The following is a 23,764-nucleotide window of genomic DNA, read 5'->3' on the forward strand; positions in this document are numbered from 1 at the left end:
ACCCAAAATACGGGAAATTTAGAGCAGCTTCCCATTGCCATTCCTCTGTTAACAGCAAGAAAACTGCTGTTATTTATTTTTAAGGGAGCATAAGCTCTCGCAGCACTTGCAACATCGGAGCCAGTGTCCTGAATCTTGAGCTTCAGAGTTTTGGCTTCTTTATTTAAGCAATGGGTTTTCTACACTGTTTTCTGACCTTTATTAGCTAAATTTTTAGCGAATGAGACACTTCATGACACACCACCGACTTCCAAACAAAAATACGTTCTATTCTGATCTTTTTTGAAAATGTAAAATATACTACTACTAGCCTATTATTATGCCCTATTATTATTGTTGTTGTTGTTGTTGTTATAATTATTTATTATTATTATTATTATTATTATTATTATTAGACACGCCAGACAACAAGAAGTCCGTGCTATTCACCCTTTTGTAGATCTCGTCTTTGTTTTCGGACATAAAAGCCTTTGAGACTTTAGAGCGTTTAATATGCGACGATGCCTGATTTGTGGTCACCATTCTTCTACCTGTTGCTGAATGCTATTGCGCAAGAGCGAATCTCACCTGTGTGGTGTATTGGTGCAGTCTATTGGAAAGTGGTAGTATTGCACAAGTATAAAGGAAGGAAAACGTCTCACTCTGTTTAAAAATATGTCTGGCGACAATTATCGACAATCAAATTCGTCGGCGACTATTTTCATTGTCGATTTTTGTCGACAATGTCGAATAATCGTTGCACCCCTAGTCGTGTAATCATATCTTTTTGGGGACCACTCGTTCATTTCTATGGGAAAAATACTAATGCTAACTTTGACAACCAAAACCCCTACCCAACCCTAACCATAAGTAACCAAACAAAATAGAAGAGTTTATGCATTTTTAGTTTTTCCATTGGAGCCATGGAAGCTACTCTTCCCTGCCTCCTCTGGCAGATCTTTGTTTGCTTTCCGAAGACTTGCCCCACACATGCCCAAATCTCTCAGGAGGTGGAGAGCTGATGTCCCATCAAAACCACGGCAGCCAACATCTACCAGGTAAATAGTGGTTCTCCATTCCACCTCCCTGCACTCTTCCGCAAGGTTTGAGTACTTCAGTCTGTTCCGCTCCCAAGCGGCCTCCACATCTGCTTCCCATGTAATGGTTAGCTCAATGAGGAGAACCGACTTAGTACTGCTGGACCACAGCACAATGTCTGGGCGCTGGCTTGTGCTAGTGATTTCAGTGGGGAACTGAAGCTTCCTGCCCAGGTCGACTCTCATATTGGAGTCCTGGGTCACGAGAGAGATGTTCGAGGAGATCTCTGTGGATCTCACTTAGCAGCTTTTGCATTGCCCTCCCCTTCTCGAACAAACCAGATGTCTTAGTCCGCTGGTGGAGGGTGCCCTCTGCTTGCTTCCTGCCTCTGCCCCTCTAAGACCTCAGCCAGCTTTCTCAGGACCTGGTTGGTGTTGCCATCTGTAGCAGCCTTGGGAGAGTGTGGTCTTGCAGCCTGACAAGATGTGGTGGAGGCTCACGCTTCTGGTGTTACAGTACAAAAAGGGCAACAATCCTCCTTGCCCAGCCACAGTTCTAGATTCTGAGGACAGGGGAATATAGAACTGGGACAGGCTCTTCCAGAAAGCTGAGCCTTGCCTGCGGGATCTTCCAAAGGTCTACCACGATGATGGTTTTGTCAATCACGCCCTCCCATGTCGTCCAGACCCCCTGGCGCCCCTGAGCAATGGCATTGATCTTGAGACGCTCATTCTCCATATTTGTCACCTCTGCTATGACTAACTCCTTCCTCTCTTTCCTGGTTGCCTTTGACCAGGACTTTGGGGCCTCTCCATATCCAAGGCCAGCTCTTCCTGCCTGCACTCTGCCAATGATTTCTTTGTGCTGCAGCCTGCTTATTGCCTTGTTGACTTCTGCCTGGGCTTCCCACCTCCGGCCAGTACGGATTTGGACATTGGCAGCCCTCACGGCCTGGTCGGTAGACTACTTCATCTCAAGCACCAACCTGGTCTTCTCCTGCATATAGCCTAGTGTGATCGACTGCAAGGGCAGCTGGAGGATGTTTCTTCCAAAGAGACCAGTCTCTGACAGGCATCGTGGCAGACCCAGCCATTTCCAGATAAACATGTTGGCTTTTCTGTCCATCTTGCCTACCGTGGATACTGGGATCTAGCATTGCTTCATCTGCCTCATTATTCTTTGGTACGATGTGGCATGGTAACACCAGGCCTTGAGTTTTCCTGGGAGCTGGCATTGATCGATCCTTGAGAGCCCATCCTTGAGAGCTACTTCATCATGGCTTTTTCTGCTTGCTTGTCTGAGAGATCTGCTGTATAAAGTCTCCTCGGACTTTTGATGGGATAGTCAGCAAGCAAGGGGATCTTCTCCCCTTGTAAAATCCTGGAAGGAGAAGGCCAATTGCAAGTTGCTGAAATAGCTTTTAATGATGATCCTTATGCTGTCTGGCATATGGGAAAACTCAATGGCATAGTCGATGAGCTGGTGGAGCACTGAGCCATATGCATTCGCTACATCTAGTCACACAAAGTGCAGGTCAGCTCTTTCGCTTTTGGCCCGTTGGATCTGCTCCCAGATTACTGAGGAGTGCTCCACGCACCCTGGGTAGCTGGGGATGCCTGCCTTCTGGCAGCTGGTGTAAACATATCCATTCTCAAGCAGGTAGTTGGTCATTCTACATGCTAAGATGGAGAAGAAGATCTTTCCTTTGATGTTAAGCAAAGCAATTCTCCAGAAGTAGCCAATGAGTCCTTCTCTTTGAAGATGAAGACTGCAAGGGCTCTCCGGTCAGCTTTTTCCATGCTGCTCCACAACTGTTTCAACACTGCTGGGCACTTCTTGAACAGTTTGTAGGGTACCCTGTTGGGACCAGGGGCTGATGCGGATCTAGCCTTTCTCACAGCCTCTTGGATCTCACTGAGCTTCGGGGGGAGGACATTGAACTTGCACGTCGGTGGATCTGGACAAGGCAGGTAGCCTGGTGGACCTAAAGGCTCATTCTTCGCAGGGTCGCTATACTGCCTCCTGATGTGCTCCTCTAGCTCCTCTCTAGAGACCTCCAGTCTCCCCGACTTTGGCTCTTCCAACAGCTGTCTGGCAAACCTGAAGGGGTTCCTGAAGAAGTTGGCTCGCTCCTTTTCTTTCCTCTTTTGTCTCCTTCTGATGTGCTCTGCCCTCCTCAGGTGGGCTAGCCTCTGTCTGATTTCATTCCATCGGCCTTTCAGATACTCTCTCTCATTCTGGTTTGCTTTCCTCCAGCACTTGTGGAGTTGCTGGATTACCCGCTCAATTTCTCTCTCATCTCCCCTTCTTCCTTGGCCTGGTGGACTTCTTGCTGGTGATTACTAGTGTTGTAGTCAAGACCGCCTAAACCGAGACCAAGACATTGCTGAGACCGGAGGGTATCAAGACCAAGACACTGCCGAGACTTGAGGGTACCAAGACCAAGTCCAAGACCAAGACTAAGATACACTAAGGTGAGACCAAGACCAAGACTGGTCGAGACCGAGACCAAGACCGAAAACAGACTAGGGCTAGAATCGACATCACATTACCCAGATCAACTGTAGAGAAAAAAGGCATTGCTGTAAAGTGTCATTACTCATTAAATCAAATTCATGTTATCTTTTCAATTATATTGTCCGTATGTCCATATGTCTCCCATTTAAAATCTCCCAGATTTGTCATAGTTACGAGACCTGATGGAAAATAATTTTCTCAGCAATCCTCACCTATAACCATTTTATCAGACCTCGTCAAGGGAAAGAGATGGGATGTACCAGAAAGATGTTCATATTAAGTCTCTTATACCAGGGACAGAGGCCTTGGGTAAGCTATGAATACAGCTATGTAATGATCCTTTGCTTTGAATTGAAGAGAATGAGCCTCCAGATTGACTTGCACCTCCAAGACCATGCTTTCTAATCAATGTAAAATACCTAATTTATTTGAATTATAACTATGCTATAGACTTCGCGGACATTTTCGGACATTTTTTTGCCGATGTATGATACGATGTGTATGATGTTTGTGGACTGTGAAGCACTGGCAGTGTCCATGGAGAAAATGTATAAAATGTAACGTTTTTGAAATGGATGCATCTGACTGGTTGCATTTGAATTGAGGCGCGTAATAAATAATGATACTGTTCTGTGAGGATGTGCACTTTTCTCTTTTTTCCCCCATCCCATCAAGACCGCTATGTCCGAGACCAAGACAAGACCGAGACCAAATAGAGTCGAGACCAAATAGAGTCGAGACCAAGACAAGACCGAGACCACAAAAAATTGGTCTCGAGACCAAGACCGGTCTCGAGAACTACAACACTAGTGATTACTCAAACCTGTCTTTGCATCCATGGTAGAGAATGTCTCCGAACAGGTTGAGCCTGGACTCCATGCTACCCTGCAGGGACCATAGAACCTGGCTGAGCTCCAAGTCCAATTTCTGCCATACTGCTGACCCGAAGGATTTTGGCCACATGACCTTGTTCCTCTTGGCGGGAGCCTTCTCCTCAGTGCCTCTTGGCTTTGACTTTCCGGGGGGTTACGTGGGTCTTCCTGGTGCCCATAGCACTGGCCTTCCTCTTCCTCTGGGCCTCCTTCCACCTCTACCTGGCTTTCCCCAGCAACGTTGGGACCGACGGCACTGTGGTTTTCTCCCCGGCCTTTAGTCCCTCTTGTCTGATCCGCCCGTAGCAGTGCAAGGTTGCTGTGGGGTGTTCCCTCCACACTTCATTCTCCCCTGGTGGATTCGGAGGCCTCTTACTGTGGTCACCTTTTCCCATCCACACCCACATGCCCATAGGGTATTTTCGTTTTCCTTGTCCATTCTGTCGTTACTGTGTTGTCCGTCCATTTAGGCCCATCTTTCACCCTGCCTCTCGGAGGGCCTGCGGATTGTCTTCTATTTACTTTCTTTGTGGTGAATTTTGGGTATCTCACGCAGAGACTAGTGGGTTGGGTTACCAGCCGCCCACTCCCTGTGCGGTCTTTCCCGCTGCCAACAATTCTTTCCTGGCTGTCCTCCAGTGTTCCATGGACTCCAACTGCCCTGTTCGCAGTAGTCACTGTGTCACCAGAAACAGTATACAAACACAGGTAGATCTTTACCTGCTAAGGCATTGCTGCCTGATGCACCTCCACCAGTGCCTACAGGTTGGCTTGCTGCAGGGTCATCAGCCGGGTACCACCAATAGGCCTGTCACGATAACAAATTTTGCTGCACGGTAAATTGTCCCAGGAATTATTGCGATAAACAATAATATCGCAGTGATGTCATATCCGCCAGTGCGAAATATGGCTCACTTGCTTCCGGTTTGAGTAACTATAAGCGCAAGAAAGGATAAACTTGTGTTTCAGAAGCTAAAAAAACAATAATAATAATTTCCTAAGTGCACCATGTCCTCAAAATACAACTGAGTTTTAAGTTTCCACGCACACCTCTAGGAAATTCGGCAAATCCAACATATTTATACTTACATTTCATATATTTTATTGTCACATTTTACTTTACCGCTTATATTGAACACGTCTGCCTGGGCGAAATTGATAATTATAATCGGATGATCATAACCGATTTTTCTTCTTCATGTCTCAGTCTAACTGACACGTGTATATTTCTTACATGAATAATAGGTAATAAAACGGACAGCGTCACTAATTTTGATTGCAAAATATAGTACAACCGTTTCAAACGCCTTTCAAATTACAGTACTGTACAAATTTAATTACTGAACTGTGTATAATTAAAATACGCTATATAATACAGTATAATACTGTACCTAAATATTCAATTTTATTTATACAATTTCACAACATTGTCTGAAAGCGTTCGTTGCAGCATCTCCGTGGCTCATTTTATGGCGGTTTATCATAAGCTTTGATGAGTCTATATAACACAAATCTGAATATTGAACAGCTTTAATTAGAACTCTGACAAATTACCAGTGCTGCCATTCTTTTACACTATGATGTTTGTCGTGCTTCTTCATGGATCTGAAGCAGCAACCTCTCCTGTTCCCGTGTTTCTGTTTGACACAGATTAACGCAATGTGTACTTAAGCACATATAGAACATACTAAGTTAAACATTCTCCGCTACAATGACTGGGGATGTTCATAGTTACTTCATTGCCACATGCATACACGATCACTGTCCGGGAGTCTATTAGCGTAAGCTATAGCTAATGCCAGCCACAAAGTTGAATAAATAAGACTCCCCTTCGTATCTGTGGATGTAAGATAAGGCATACATCTTAAAGCCCTTCTCTAATTTACTCGTTGGTACTTTGAAGAAGGATTTACAAAAGCGATGTACGTTGTTGATCATAAGTTTGGGCAAGCCCTGTAAACGGCATGTATAAATCAATGCCATTTTTCACAGACCGGAAATGAGCGAGCTGCATTTCCATGAATGCGGAAGCTGACGTGCAAAGAGCCCACTGACACGAGAGTTCACGCCTCATTACTAGTGATGTGTCATTCGCGAACGAGACGGCTCTTTGAGCCGACTCTTTTTAGTGAACGATGGGAGCCGGCTCCTGTTCAAAAGCCATTTTATTAATGTTTATAGAATTGTCTGGGTTTTTGAGCTGCCTAAACATAAGGACGACAGTGACCGGAATACGTTGTCTTCCGAAAAAGCCCGCCCACGAGACGGCGTCTTATTTTTAACAAGCTCAAATCAGGTCACGCTAATCAGCATCAGGTTAAATGAAGAAAGGGGCGGGTTTTTTTAAAAGAGCCATTTAGGAGCCGAAAGAGCCGGCTCTTCTTGATGAGCTGAGCCAAATGAGCCGGTTTGCTAAAAAGAGCCAATATTCCCATTTGGTAGAGAGAGACACGAGGAAAACAAACAAGCAAGCAAATGAAAATTATCGTGGCCGGAAAAATTATCGACCTCATTTTAATTATCGTGCAATTAAGTGATTTATCATTTATTGCGACAGGCCTAACCACCATTCCTTGACATTTCGCCCCTTTGAACCCGGAACGTCTCCTGGTGGCGAGTCAGTAACAGGGCGTCTCCCAGTCACCCCCTGCAGCCTGCCCTTGAGCTAGGTGGTTGTATTAGGATGAATTTGCGGACGATTACGTCACCCATGTGACATGGAATTAATCCTTTTACTATAATATTCTGGGAAGTTTAATTGTGGATTAATTCCGATCGCGTGTGGACTGATCGTCCTGAAATTCAGATCAATCGTCCATGATTCACCCCGAATGTTACTAGACTGCACAAACATGTTATTTACCGATCCCCTGTAAAACCTAATTTTGCCATAAATAACTTGGGCTCATAAAAAAAATCCAGGATGCCAATCTGGGCCATTAGATTAGCATGCAGGAATTGGAGTACATATTGCCTGGGGGGAAGGGGTGAGCCTGGCCAGCTTACCCCCTGCCCTCACGCAACTCAAAATTTAGTATAAAGGAAGGGGGAGATCCCAGTACTGACTGGAGTTCAGCCGTGGGATAGAGCGCGCATCGCCCGGCACTTTCTCGGAACTCACGTGTTGGTCTCCTGCCAGGACTGAAAGGGCTCCCTAGTCCATGTGTGAAGGTGGGTGATGATAGCACGTCCGAGTGTAAATAGCTTTGCAACTGCTTATGCTTTCCATTGATTGTTGCGAGTAATTATCGCCGCTTGTGATAATATTTCGTAACTTCTTTTATGTTTCCTTGCTTCTTTTATGTATTATTGCTTCTTTTCTATATATATTCGTACCTTTGTATCTAATACTATTAGCTATAAGATATATATTATTTGATACCCATTGTAGTACGCGTTATTTTGCATTGCCTTCAATATATTTATGTTAATGAGAGATTATTTTGTATTACTTATTAAAGTGTATTTGAGTGAACCTAAGCGTGCCTGTTTGATCCTTCGAGAGCCCTATATCCCTCTCTCTTGTCCATTTTAATACAGTGGTGCTCCAGTGTGTATCCTTCCTCTTCAGCCACAGCCAAAAGCTACTCTTCTTAGAGTTTTCCCAAATGGGGAACAGGAAACTGGTCCACATAAGGTAAAAAATGGGTATTCATCAAGTTGTGGGGACATTTAGTTCCCACAAGGTAAGGTATACCTGGACCACACACACACACACAGTAGTCCCCCCATATCCGCGAGTGATATGCTCCAAGACGTACCGCAGACCGTGGACACTAGACCACTTATGATGAGAAAAACAATGGATCCACGAGTTCCCTTGCCCGGACACATATCACCGGGCCCCCCCTCCCCAGAGCCAGGCCTGAGGGTGGGGCTTGATGGCGAGTGCCTGGTGGCCAGGCCTGCACCCATGGGGCCTGGTCAGACACAGCCTGAAGGCGGCACGTGGGTCCCTCCAATGGGCTCACCACCTGTAGGAGGGGCCATAGGGGTCGGGTGCAGTGTGAGTTGGGCAGTGGCCAAAGGCGGGGACCTTGGCAGTCCAATCCTCAGCTGCAGAAGCTAGCTCTAGGGACACGGAATGTCACCTCTCTGACGGGGAAGGAGCCTGAGCTGGTGCGTGAGGTTGTGAAGTTCCGACTAGATATAGTCAGGCTCACCTTGACGCATGGCTTGGGCTCTAGAACCAGTCTCCTTGAGGGGGGTTGGACCCTCTTCCACTCTGGAGTTGCTCACAGGGAGAGGCGCCGAGCAGGGGTGGGCATACTTATTGCTCCTTGGCTGGGCGCCTGTACATTGGGGTTTACCGCAGTGGACGAGAGGGTAGCCTCCCTTCGCCTGACTCTTGTTTGTGCTTATTTGCCAAGAGGCAGTTCAGAATACCCACCCTTTTTGGAGTCCTTGAAAGGGGTGTTGGAGAGCACTCCTCCTGGGGACTCTCTTGTTCTGCTGGGGGACTTCAATGCTCACATAGGCAATGACAGTGAGACCTGGAGTGGCATGATTGGGAGGAACGGCCCCCCCGATCTGAACCCAAGTGGTGTTTTGTTATTGGAGTTCTGTGCTAGTCACGGATTGTCCATAATGAACACCATGTTTAAGCATAAGGGTGTGCACTTGGCACCAGGACACCCTAGGCCGCAGTTCGATGATCAACTTTGTAGTGTCATCGGACTTGTGGTCGCATGTCTTGGACAACTGGGTGAAGAGAGGGGCGGAGCTGTCAACTGATCACTACCTGGTGGTGGGTTGGCTCCGCTGGTGGGGGAGGATGCTGGCCAGGCCTGGCAGGCCCAAGTATATAGTGAGGGTCTGCTGGGCATATCTGGCGGAATCCCCTTTCAGGAGGAGCTTCAACTCCTACCTCCGGCAGAACTTATCCCATGTCCCGGGGGAGGCGGGAGACATTGAGTCCAAATGGGCTATACAGTATATGTTCTGCACCTCCATTGTGGTGGCGGCTGACTGGAGCTGTGGCCGTAAGGTGGTTGGTGCCTGTTGTGGCGGCAATCCCCGGACCCACCGGTGGACACCGGTGGTGAGGGATGCCGTCAAGCTGAAGAAGGAGTCCTGTCAGGCCTTTTTGGCCTGTGGGACTCCAGAGGCAGCTGACAGGTACAAGTGGGCCAAGCAGAATGCGGCTTCGGCAGTTGCCGAGGCAAAAACTCAGGTGTGGGAGGAGTTTGGCGAGACCATGGAAAATACATTCTAGACGGCTTCGAGAAGATTCTGGTTCACCATCCAGTAGCTCAGGGCGGGAAAGTGGTGCAGCATCAACACTGTTTATGGTGGGAATGGGGTGCTGCTGACCTCAACGTTTTGAGTCGGTGGAGGGAATGCTTCAAAGACCTCCTCAATCCCACCAACACTCCTTCCAACGAGGAGGAGGCTGGGGACTTGGGGGTGGACTCTCCTATGTCTGGGGTGGAGGTTGATGAGGTGGTTAAAAAGCTCCTCAGTGGCCGGGCCCCGGGGGTGGGTGATATCCGCCCGGAGTTCCTTAAGGCTCTGGATGCTGTGGGGTTGTCCTGGTTGACATGCATCTGCAGCATCGCGTGGACATTGGGGGCAGTGCCTCTGGACTGGCAGACCGGGGTAGTGGTCCCCCTCTTCAAGAAGGGAGACCGGAGGATGTGTTCCAACTATAGGGGGATCACACTCCTCAGCCTCCCTGGTAAGGTCTATTCGGTGGTTCTGGAGAGGAGGGTCCGTCGGATTGTCGAACCTCGGATTCAGAAGGAGCAGTGTGGTTTTCACCCTGGCTGCGGAACAGTGGACCAGCTCTATTTATATCTTGGGGTCTTGTTCATGAGTGAGGGTAGGATGGAATGGGAGATCAACAGGCAGATCGGTGCGGCATCAGCAGCAGCATTTCATCGGTCTGTCATGGTGAAGAAAGAGCTGAGCCAAAAGGCAAAGCTCTTGATTTACCAGTCAATCTACATTCCTACCCTCACCTATGGTCATGAGCTATGGATAGTGACCGAAAGAACGAGATCGCGAGTACAAAGGGCCGAAATCAGTTTCCTCCACAGGGTGGCAGGGCTCTCCCTTAGAGATAGGGTGCGGAGCTTGGTCATTCGAGAGAGACTCAGAGTAGAGCTGCTGCTCCTCCGCATTGAGAGGAGCCAGATGAGGTGGCTCAGACATCTGCTTAGGATGCCTCCTGGACGCCTCCCTGGTGAGCTGTTCCGGGCATGTCCCAGGGAAGACCCAGGACATGCTCAACCTCAGATAAGCAAAAGATAATGGATGGATGGATAGATGGATGGACGTACCGCGGACGACCGAAACCATAGATAACCATCCGTGGACACCATATTTAACGTGATTTTCATGTACATTATTATTATTATTATTATTTTATATATATATTCCCTCCTCCACCCCCCCTCTGCGGAGGACTACTTTATCTGTATCTATTTATTTATTTATTAATTTATTTTATTATTATAATTTATTATTATTATTATTTATTTATTTATTTTTTATTTTATATTTTTATTTACTTCCTCAAAAGAAGGAGAGGGAGGGGGGGACAAAGGAGAAGGAGAGAAGAGAGAGAGGGAGAGAGAGGAATGGAAAGAAAAAAGAAAAAAAACAAAATAAAATAAAAGAAAAAAAAAAAAACAAGAAAAAAACTAAACAGATAATCTGCTTCCATGTCTGTTGAAAAGAGAAAGACAACATACGACATCTGTACTAATCACAACGACCATCAAACGTTAAATGTTGTTGAACAGCACACACAACCAGCATTACAACCCATGCCCAGAAACAACAGCCGATCAAGACAGTGTGTGTCCATGAGCATGTGTCCGTGAGCACCTGTGTGTACACCTGTGTGTCAGCGCGCTGGTGTTCCTAAGGTTTCTCCATGTAATTGTCTAGTAGTGTGTGTGAGGAGCCACAGCCCCGCCCACCCAGGACATGAAGTCGACACGGAGGAGACCCGGGCCCCAGATATCCAGAGGCCCCCCAGGGCACGGGAACCCCAGGAGGACCACCGCAGGGACAATTGCAGCCCCCACCGAGAAAAGGGCAGAGGAGCGCTCCGGAGGGGGGCCATCCGGCAGCCACATCACAGGAGCCCCAGGGGGCTGTGGCGACGAGCACGCAGGCCCCGCCGGCAGCCGGCCACACCAGGGCAGACCGGACCCCGGGCCCAGAGATCCAAGGGCCCCCCCACCCCCCAGCCAGGGCCCCGATAGAGCCGGAAGGGCCAGGCCCCGGCAGGCAACCGCCGAGAGTGAGCCAGCACACACCAGAGCATCCAGCCCCGGACATCAAGAACCACCAACGCATCGGCAGCCGGGGGCCTCATCCACCAGCAGGGAGTGTGGCGGGGGGAAATAGAGCTTGAGATGTTATTTCAGGTGGAGTCTAAGACCCAACCTGACACATACGTATAGACAAACAGGCGTACACATACACAAGCATACGTTCTCACCCTCATGCACACATAAACAAATATTCACCCATTCGCCCAACATGAAGACACAGAAATGAACGCCGTATGCACATTCACACTCCCCATATATACTCTATACTCCGAGATCTAGGCACCACCGCCCCCAGAGGGGCAATCCGCCACCAGACCTCGGAGATGGATCCCTTTTTTCCTCTGGCATGGGGACAAGAAGACCACCCCGGACCCCACAGCAGCCGAGAAGCCCACCAGCCCAGACCCCGACCGGACGGCCAGCTCCTCCCAGCCCCCGGCCCCAGATGGTGAACAGAGAACGGGGGTGTGAAAAGACCCCATGCTTCCCTCCGCCCGCTCATATGTGGTGTTGGTGCGTGTTGTTCTAAAGTGCTTTAAAACAGGGGAAGGGCATGGTGCTGACCACCCTCTGCCAATCAGCAGCTGGTGTCACCTCGGCCCCTCCCCAGAACCTTCAATGTCTAAGTGCAACTTAAAATTGAGAAGTGGGCACTGGCACGAGAGGTAAGGCTGAATGAACAGACCGCCCTCTGGACGCCATTCCTTGTGCCCACCCCCAAGGCCCTAAATGTATGTCATGAGAGAGTAAGTAATGAGAGTGTCTAAGTTGTGATGTGTGATTGAGACACAGGTGGTCACGGGGGGACAGAGGAGGAATACCTCCCCTGCATCCCAGTGACGCACCTGCACCTCAAAGCCCTATATGTGTGTTGGGGTGACGGAGCGGGAGGAGGGAAGCATTTAGGGATGGGGAGGAAAGGATCGGGGGGGGCAAAGTACCCCCCCTCTGGAGCCAGCCCCCCCGCTGACCCCCATAAGCACCCCCGTTCCCCGAAATCCACCCAGGGCGGGAGAGCCGAGGCCCATCCAGTCCGGGGGCCCAGAGCAGCGGCACCACCGGGCACCACAGAGCCCGGGGCAGCCAACCAGACCCCACCACAGAGGGAAAAACTACACCCACCCCACGATTCAGTCAACTCCCAGACTACATAAGACAATAGACACCCAGATTGGGTCCATTCTCCTACTCTATTGGATTCCCCCCCACCCCGCAGAGTGGATACCCCTAAGGCAGGGACCACCTGCGGACAGATGGTAACAACCTCCCCACCAGCTAAAGAGGCCCCTAGCCCCTCCAATGCGCCGAAGGTCCCCGCGCCGGGGCTGGGCCCCAGTGCACGCGCCAGCCCACACCCCGGCGACCCACCCACCAGGACCCAAGCCCCCCCAGCCCAGCCGGAACCCCAGCCCGGAGGCAGAGCGCCCCCAGAACCCCAAGCCCGCCCCGGACCCACCCAGGAGCAGCACGGCCGCCAGGCCGGCAACCTACGTCCGCCGGCACAGGCTACTAGGTGATGGAGCTGATCAAAGGAGCCCAGAGAGATTGGTCTAATGTGGCGGCAGAAGCTGTATCAAGACTAATATGGTCCAGCAAACTCTCTCTATATTGGTTATTAAGGTTATTTTTATTTTTCCAGTTCATGAGGACAGTCTTTTTAGCAATGCATAAAGCGGTGAAAGCCATGTGGGTTGTGTTAATCTCGGTAGTGACACCATCTAGGTCGCCCAACAAGCAGACTGAAGGAGAGGCTGGAATGGTACATTTCAGACACTTTGATAAGTCCTCACAAATCCTGCGCCAAAACATCTGAACAGGTGGACAGAACCAAAGAGCATGGATGTAATTGTCAGGTGTATCCCCTTGACAGTGTGAGCAGTTGTTAGAAGATGTAAAACCCATCCTGAACATCCGATGCCCTGTATAGTGCACTCTATGCAGGATTTTGTATTGTATTAATTGTAAATTGGGACTTCTAATCAGTTCAAAGGTTTTTAAGCATGTCTTAGACCAGAAATTGTGGTTCCAGCTGATTGATAAATCTGCCTCCCATTTTGCAATAGGAAGGGATATTGAATCATCCATTTTGGAAAGTGTCCTGTATATTTTAGACAGTAATTTGGGGGTTTTGAGATTAAGGAATTCTGCCACCCTTGGTGGTATTTGTAATTTGATTTGATTAGACTTGAATTTCCTTTTTACTATAGATTTAACTTGTTGATATTCTAAAAATCTATTCTTGTTAATCCCATGTCTTTTAACTAATAAGTCAAAGGGGATAAAGTCTATTTCTTCGAATATATGTTCCAAGTATTTAATACCTTTACAACTCCAATCCGGGAAATTTATCATATTATTATGTTTTCATGTACATTATAATGAATAGAAATTATTGTCATACCTATTCATCTCATGAAATTAAACTGTCTTCAAAAGTGTCGCCTTCATAATATATGCGTGTGTTTAAACATTCAGTAGTATTAACTTCATACTAACTTTTATTTTAATATGTAATTGTGTTTTTACATTTATACGATAATACATTATCCTCAACATTTTTTTTGCGCTATTCTGTTTCCTGTGTGTGAAGCATTGTGGGATATTTAAGTGGTAGTGGAGCTGCGTGAGCCTTCATTGTTACTTACATGCTTCAGGGGACATGATGGACCAGTCCCCCTTAGCCCTTGCTGCTTTGAAACACACTTACGCATGGTGACAGGTCTCAGGAATGCGCAAACAAAGGAGGAGTGGTGAGGCAGAGTGTGTAGGGACCTGTTTGGAATTGGGCCAATTGGGCCATGCTGCAGTTAAACCACGAGATGCTACAATAAAGTATTAATTTAAGGGTGTACATTACTTTAAGGGGTTGTCCAGTTCAAGGTGTGCCCCAGCTTTGTGCAGCCTAGGATAGGCTCCAGTCGGGAGATAGATGGATAAAGTCTAACCAATAAAATAGACCCGACCAAAGAATTGGCAATTAGTTATGCATTTTTTTTATCTTTTTATAAGTAATACAAATCACCAGCAGCACTATCTGAGAAAGATCTACAGCTGTGTTGCTCAACTTGGTCCTTGGGGAACCGCCTGATATTCTGTCTTGGACTGTCTGGAGGACCCCAAGGACTGGATTAAGAAACACTGATTTACAGTATATGTCTGAAGTTTGTCTCAGCACTGAAGCATAAAAACATACATATGATTAACTTATGTCTGCTGTTTCAGAAATGAAAATGCATGGAATGAGAAAGCACATCTTATGAATAAAAGTGTGTTTAACTGGGTTTAAATGGGTACACTGATGGAATTATGATTGCTTGGAATTTTCTTTGCCCCCATCCTCAGCTTGGAATCAGCGTATTTCATTTTGGCTGTGTGATGGAAAACAGACACACAAACAAAAACATATATAAGCCTTACTTATAACCACAGGATATCCAGGATGGAAGAATATGTGACAATGACCTCATGTTCCCCTAAGCCATAACTTAATTTCATTATAATATTACAATAATACATTATCATTATAGAATGTCCCTTTAAGTATTAGGTGCCTGTCCCTCTTAATTCAAATAAGAATTAAATAATAAACCAATCATTACATTGTTCTTATGTTCTTATGTTCTTATTGCAATGAAAAGTCATAAGCTACAAAAGATTCATGCAAGCAGACTTACTCTTTTTGGAAATTCTTTTGCATGCACAGCCTGAAACTGACTTCTTGGTCTTCTTCCCTGCCACCAGAACAGAGGACTATTCAAGAAGCATCCGGTGTTCACAGGTTCTCCACATGTCATGCAAGTTTGTCCTCCAGAAACTGTGCAGTCAGGCTAAACAGCATCACAGACTGCAGCATGTATACACTGTATATGTGGTATACCTCCCTCTTTATGCCCTGTGCTACCTGGGAGAGACTTCTACGATGGATAGAGTAGGGAAGGCAAAAACAAGAGCCTCTGGGGTCTGTTTCTGCTGGAAGAGCTATCTAAGCTCCTTCACAACAAACTTCTTTGACCGGCATAAAAAATGAGCACAAAAAGCTAAACACAGAAGACTTACCATGACAAGAGCAAGGCTGAATGTGAATGTTCTTTGCTTGAGTCAGAGTCGCTGGCTCGTTTTCAGAAAGCCTTGGCACATCTCCTTGTACATGCACTGTAATGTGGATGCAGGCTTCATAATGGCCAATGAGACTTACAGGAACAACCAATCATGATTCAAATTTGATTTTTTATTTATTTATTGTTTTTAAGGTAATTGTAATAACTGAAGTGATGGTGTATTTAATGTTTCAATTAATTAATTAATAATAATTGAAGTATTCTGAAATTACTATATAAAATGATTGGAACAAAATTAGTACAGTAAAAGACTGATCTAAGTATCTTCCTTCTTATCAAAGACAGTTTAAGTCAGAAGAAAGAGCTCAGTGTGAATTTAAATTCATCAAAGCTTAGCCTGCTGTTGGAAAAAAGGAGTGACCTATAAGGGTCAGAGGGCCAGGACCCAGGATACACAATTGTGACATCATGGGCTTTTACTCACAGTTTTGCACAGAAGAAGGTGCCACAGAGACATCACAAGGCTGAATGACCTCTGCAAAGACAGAGTGCAGCTTGGGTACTCTCCTTTCATGTTATTTAACTACATTTAACGTTCATGTAACTTGGACTGTATTGAGTTTTGGCATACAGTAGTCATTATAAATATTTGTTTAGTAGTATGCCATGCTGCAAGACAAAAATTCCTTTTTACAGTAAATTACTATTTAGTTCCAACCGTCTGCAATGTTACTGTAAAGTACTGTAAACTGAGTAAGAAATTCAATGTTTTGCAATATGATACTTTACCTTGATTCTGTATGGTATAGTCCACAATCCCGCAAATAACAAAAAAAATCTTGAATGTCACTGAAATCATCTTGCTTCTCTCAAATGTGCAGCTGATCAGCAGTGATTAGGTTTTCCTTTTTTTGTGAAGGAAGATTTTTTTAGGTGTCGGAGGATATTTTCAGTTCATTAGCCCTTGGTGAGAGCAAATTAACAGCACCATTCAGACGTCTCACTTTTTATACCTCCCGGTTATGCTGAGAGCCTCCAACAGAGGGAGACATACCACACATGCAAGGTGTTTACTAACGTCAAACTGCTGCCATTACAAGTCAGGGTAAACTTCTGGGGCACATGTGAACTCAGAATTTCATGCCAAGTGTCGTTGATCTATCAATAACTTCCATAAAAAACTGTATTTTATTGCAGTATGAAAAAAAATACATTCTTCAATATTTACATTTCACAAATTCTTACATACATACATGTCTGTGTAAAGAACTTCATAGCCATGACATTCAAAAGAATACCCCCTTTTGTTGATAATGGTATAGTTAACAAGTAATAGGAGCTTCATTCATTGGTAAATGTCTTACCCGAATGAAAAATGAATGTCACTGCACTACTAGCTCTGCAGTTTCATTTATATTCATACAGTAGGTGTGCATGTTTCCAGTACAGATTTACTGTTTGTATCCATCAGATTTCACCCACTTTTTTATGTTGCTTTACTTCATCTGTGGAAACAGATGAAATAACTTTCTTTAAATTTCTGACATTTGAGCCATTACCTTCTGCTTTGTGGGCAACCTTTTACATTTCATCTGTTCTAAAATAAAATGTATAAAAATTCTGCCGCATTAAACAGTAAAATGGTCCCCATAAGGGAAAACTCAATTTAATAAATCTGTGACTGCAATGAAAAACTGAAAATGCAAAAACTCCTCTATTTTGCTTGGTTCCTTATGGTTTTGGTTACGGTTACGCCTGGGTAAGGGTCAAGGTTGTTATAGTTAGCGTTACCATTCTTCCCATAGAAATGAATGAGCGGTCCCCATAAAGCTAAGTTTACCCGACGTGTGTGTGTGTATATATACATACACACACACACATACACGTACTGTATATCTCAAGGAACCGCTCTGGAGGGTAATAGTCCCTGATCACTGATACAACCTGCAGAATTAATCACTGAAAGAAGTCGGAACAGCAGAACAGTAGAAACATAAGTTCTAAGTTCTTGTCTGTGATGCAGTCGCTATAGCGCAGGTGAACTGACATCTCTATATTGCCCATAATGAGTGTCAGCACTGTGTGGTTTATGATACTCCTCAGATCACTCCTCAGATGCATTGCTTTCCCCATCTCTGCATTAGTCGGCTAAATACAATTACATTGATTAAATCATGCACCGTTTTACAGTCAAATTGAAAATGGAAGATACTTACATGGAGGCATAGACAACCTCCCTTAGTGGGAGAATCAGCTTGATCGTCTCCCACTATTGTTGTCCTAGTGCTGGGCAAAGTGATACCTTCATAATTCATTTGATAATATTTCAGTGAAAATTGCAATATTCCACCCGAACATTCCTTGATGAATTGCTCATCAGACATTCATATGCTGCAGTTTAATCAGCTTACAATTTTAATGTCCGTCTCGCTGACACTGAGCATCTAGGGTAGGTTCCCCACTCATCTCTAGCCAGTCTAGAACTTTCTCATTACTCCACTCATTCATTGATTTCAATCATTACTGGTAATCCAGGCTGCTCTGCATTTCACTGCAGTGTTAAAAATGTGAGAATATGATCTAGAGCAAGATGCTGTAGAACTGACCCCTGGGCCTCCAGCAGGCCTTGTTGCAGCCAAGGATGGAGCTGGATCCACTCAACAGCTGACTAGGCCTCCACCATGTGTTTCAGGCACCATTGAAACAGGTGGCAGCAGTCTATTGTGGAACTTCCCTTGTAGTCTTAGAGCAGTTGCCACTAACTACATGGACAAAAGCATTGGGACACCTGGCCATGACATCAGCACAAACTTGTATGACATCCCATTCTAAATTCATAGACATCAATATGGTGTTGGTCTCTCCTTTGTAGCTATAACAGCTTAGGGAGGGTCTTTCCAAAACTGTTGCCACAAAGTGGGAAGCATAGATTTGTTTAAAAAGTCTTGGCATGCTGGACCATTAACCTTTGCCTTCACTGGAACTAAAAGGCCTAGTCCAAGCCCTGAAAAACAATTCTACACCATTATCCCTCCTCCGCCAAACTTTACAGTTGACACAATGCAGTCAGGCAAGTAATGTTCTACTGGCATCCACAAAATTTGGAATCTTCCATCTGACTATCACACAGTCAGTGACAGTGGCAACATGCTTTACACCACTCCATCTGACCCTTGGCATTGCGCTTGGTGATGTGAGGCTTGCATGTAGTTGCTCAGCCATAGAAGCCCAAAGGTGGCATCCTATGAGTGTACCATGCTTGAATTCACTGAGCCCTTCTGAACAACCCATTCTTTCACAAATGTTTGTAAACCTGACTGCATGGCTGGGTGCTTGATTTTACACACCAGTGCAATTGGTCTGAATGATACACCTGAATTCAGTCATTAAAAGGTGTGTCCCAATACTTTTGTCCATATACTGTAGTGTATGTTGTTGGACAATGTGATATTCTTCACAAGCATCGACTTGGTCTAGTGCATGTTAATGTTAAAATGGCCCATTGACAGAAATGAAGATTACACAGTGAGATACACTGGTGACCAGTGATGCTAATCCACACAACAAGACTTGACATGAACGACACACTACCTTCTGAGTAGGAATTATCTGCAATTTATCTTCACCTGTCTTCTCACTTGGCACAAACAGTACTTATATGGGTCAAAAGCTCCTGGAAGCTTACACAATCCAGAATAACACAATGTGGAGGTGACTGAGGGAGTGCCTTCTGGAAATAAATGGTATCGAAAGGGGGTGGGTAAAACTTTCAGATGTACAATCACCTACAACATATTATTTTGTGAACAGATTATGTTATTGTTATAAATTGCTTAGCATTCTACTAAGAAGTTGGATGCTGTTGTCAAAGTAACTGAACCTTCAAAGAACCTTTTTCTAAGATTTTCCAGCAGGCTAAAGGAAATTAAATGTGGACGCCATTCTGTAATGTATGGTTGTTATAGTCCATTTAGAAAAAAATGCTGTGATTTAGGCTTGAAAAAATAGGTCCCAGTAACCAAACACCACCCATCATTCATAACTGCTTATTCAATGTAGACTCACAATGAGCCTGGAGCCCATCCCAGGAAATATGAGGGTAAAAGGCAGGGGGCAATGCTGGATGGGATAACTGGCACTCGCACGCAACTGACTTACAATAATTTGCTTAAGCATTTGTCTTGAGGCTGTATGAGGAAATGGGGGTACCTGGAGGAAGAACCCACTGAAAACACAGGGGTGAAGATAGAGGCAGCATTCCAGGCCCACCACCGAGCTGTGAAAAAGTAAGTATGGTCCTGGAAAAGGTTTCTCTTTATCCATGTATTTTGACAGACAAATATCCAATCATTTCTACAACATTGTCAGAGAAATACAATAAAACTATATAAATAAATATTTATACAAAATATGGTTATAAAAATAACCATTTATACAATTAAAATAAACAAAAATTTGAATTTCTTGTGAGGAAAAAGTTAGTACACCTCTACGTTTATCATTATATTAAACCTAGAATTACAATTAGCTGCACCAAATCAGGCACACATGATTAGGTCATTATTTGACATCTTTGAGAGTTACACCTTATATAGAAAAATGTTCTTGTTTGGTCATTGCAATTGAGGCACATAGAATCATCATGCCAAAGGAACGCTACTGATGCTTATGTGTCTGAGGCTTAAAGTCATTTCTAAGCTATTTGAGATCATCCACTCCACTGTTCATAAATGATCTACAAATGGGGAAGGTTCAGATCACTAGCAATCTGCAATCAGGAAGTCTCACAGAACTCCAGGGTGCCATCAAGGATAACTACAGGCAGCTCTTACCAGAGTCCATCCAAAAGTGCACAAGTTAACTATGAGAAAGCAACTATACTAATTTGGCTACACTGGAAGTCAGCAAGGAAGAAACATCTGCTCGCAAAAAAGAACATCGATGTAAGATTGAAGTTACACTAGCATGAGGGACAACACTCAGGGAAAAATGTGCTGGACAAAGACAGGTGATAAAGGTGGAGTTGTTCAGGCACAAAACCAAATGTCATGACTGGTGGAAAAAACAGCATTTCAGAAAAAGAACATCATAGCAACTGTGATTTATGCTGGTGGGGGTGTTTTGGTTTTCAGCTGCTTTGCTGCCTTGGAGTCTGCCCAACATGCCAGCATAGTGTCTACATTGACTTCAACCATACCAGAGAATGCTTCAGGGCATCAGTCAAAAAATGTGTGTTTTAACCCTCTGGGGTCTAGGGGTAGGAAATACACTTTCACTGACTGGGGCATAATCACACATTTCTTCAAATATCATAAACTTAATTCATGGCAAATAAATTATTTCTTATATGTTTTGCCATTACACTCATCTTTATTTTAATGTAGATTGTAAATATGTCAGATTTTTGTTAAGTTTGTAATTTGACATCAAAGTATAGACATTGCAAAATGCATTTTGGAACACTTGCAGAAACATAATAAAAGTACAGAGTAAGCAATGCTGGCAGTTTGTTTTGATCACAGATATCTGATCACCAAACTTCTGTTTGTGTCTGGGTGTTTTTTTTTTTTTTTATTAGTTAGGGAGCAAGTGAAGTGTTTCATCTCTCAGGACTCAGATAAACCAACAGGATCAATTCCATTAAATACACAAATGGACACAAAAGTAGGTTTATTTAATGTGACAGCATTTCTTATAACTAATACATTGACCTGGAGAAACATTTGCAGAATGTTTGGGGTCATTATCATGTTAATATGCACCACAAACTCAAACCAGAGGTAATACTGTAGGCAAAATCAAGGTATAACAAAAAACCAGCAATCAACAATCGATATAGCACAGAACTCATGTCTTCCAGGTGTGGTGGGTTTTGAACTGGCAGTAGGGAGAAAACTGGAAGCAGGTATGCGGGAACAAGATCAGAAATGGAGCATGTGGTTCAGACTGCAGGGACAGGAATGACAAAGAGCTAGAGTGGATGAAGGGGATGTGTAACTCATAGATAGCACAGCAGCATGTAACAATCACTACAGAGCTGACGACATTTGACACGCATGTTGCCAGCATTATTGGAGACACTGCTTTGTCTGGCATCAGTACACACGGAGACAGTGACAACCTGGCTTCACCAACAGATCAAGCAGGACCATCCAATTTCCACAATGAAGGTAAACCAAACAGTTTGCAAACCTTTTATTTCACAGTGTAACAACATCCTTTTAAACTATATAATGAAATGAGGCGCTTGATGTGACACTTAAATAATAAACTGAGATTTTAATAGAAATATTCCGTCAAAGTAAAAATGTTTGTTTTAATACAGAAGCTGTGCCAAGTCCCGTGGTCACGCAGGTGGAGCAGTCACAGATCGAGCAGCCGGTGCAGGGGCCATCATTGCGTCGCGAGCCAAAGGTGTTGACTGACGCGGTCCTAAGAAATCAAGAGGAGACAATCAAGTCGATCAACGAACTGAAGCAGCAGTTAATAATGCTGAACAATGTTTTTGTTGAGATCAATGAATCTCAAACAAATTGCTGCATGTGCATCATACATGGTAAATAAATGGTGTTACCAGTTTAAGTTGCAAAATAAGAGTTTTTTCCATCAATTAATGTGCTGTTTGTTTGATTACCTAAAATCTCTGAATGATCCTCGCTCTTGCCTGAATAGCAGCAGCATTGGGTCGGTGAAGGAGGCTCTGCATCAGGCATGGGGGGGTCTGGTATTGGGGATTCCTGCAGAGGGATGCCTTGTCTGATGGCCAAGTTGTGAAGTACACAACGAGCCATGATTATGTGGCACACCTTTTCAGGTTGATATTGCAATGTACCTCTGATGCTTGACAAACACAGCCACCGACATTTCAGGAGACATATTACGCACTCCACTGTGGATCTCGTCTGCACATGGGCTCTGTTATAATTTTGCTCCTGAACGGTCGCTGGGTTTGGTATCGGAGTCATGAGCCACGGCTTCAATGCATAACCTGGATCACCTAAAACATAAAGTTACAATAACGGTTGGATTTAATTACTCAAGCAATAGCATTTTTAAAAACTGTCACACTCACCAATATGCCATCCATCCTCATCATTACCTCTATCGAGACGCACTCCGACGGAACTGTTTCGCACAATAAATGAATTGTGCGTTCCTCCAGGCCACCGGGCAACAAAATTTAAAATGTTTAAATGAGAATCAGCAATTATTTGTACTTTAATGGAATGAAACCCTTTTCTATTGACATAATAAAATTTGTATTGCGATGGTGTTTTTATTGCAATGAGTGTGCAATCTAGTGCTCCTATGGTATTTGGAAATCCCACAATTGTGTAAAATTCTTGCTTGATTATGACTTGTTGTTGATTTGTCCAAGGAAACTGGATGTATTTTGGGCTCAAGGAAATGATGGCATCCAACACGGATGGCATAATCTGGCTCAGCGTTGGCTGTGAAATGCCAACGCTTCCAACGCTTCCAATCTCACGTTGGAAAGTGCCCGTGGCAAAAAATCCCAGGGCTGACAGTAATTGAATTTGGACTGGAATAGGATTCATGTGGCTGGTCTGTCGCTCCAAAAAAGGTCCCAAATCACAGCATAAACCCATAAGGATCTTTTTTGGGAAGCAGTATCTGCTGAGAAGCCACTCTGAACTCTCACCAAGCATTTGCCAAAGTTTTGCCAAATCTTCTAATAAAGTCATGCTACATTTTCAAATACCCGTTTGTCACAGGTCTCTTTTATAGGTTCTAACACAAATTAGGTGACAAAGCTGTTTCTCAACAAACAATTTCTTATTGAGTATACAGTGGTACCTTGGTTTACGAGCATAATTCGTTCTGAAAACATGCTTTTAATCCAAAGCACTCGTATATCAAAGCAAATTTTCCCATTAGAAATAATGGAAACTCATATGATCCGTTCCACAACTCAAAAATATTCATATAAAAATTATTAATACAAAATACAAAGTAAAAATACATAAAACAAATTAACATGCGCTTTACCTTT

General features: G+C 44.6%; 1 long non-coding RNA gene across 1 annotated transcript; it reads right to left on the minus strand.

Annotated features, from left to right (window-relative positions):
- Nucleotides 1-14,662: 14,662 nt before the first annotated feature.
- On the minus strand, nucleotides 14,663-16,739 carry LOC140592662 (uncharacterized). Its single transcript, XR_011993040.1, has 5 exons — nucleotides 16,540-16,739; nucleotides 16,235-16,285; nucleotides 15,749-15,844; nucleotides 15,367-15,423; nucleotides 14,663-15,060 (listed from the first exon to the last, which is right to left on the minus strand). It is a non-coding gene; the product is annotated as an uncharacterized lncRNA (long non-coding RNA).
- Nucleotides 16,740-23,764: the final 7,025 nt, after the last annotated feature.

Source organism: Paramormyrops kingsleyae, chromosome 9 (genome assembly GCF_048594095.1).
Source record: "Paramormyrops kingsleyae isolate MSU_618 chromosome 9, PKINGS_0.4, whole genome shotgun sequence".
NCBI lineage: Eukaryota > Metazoa > Chordata > Actinopteri > Osteoglossiformes > Mormyridae > Paramormyrops > Paramormyrops kingsleyae.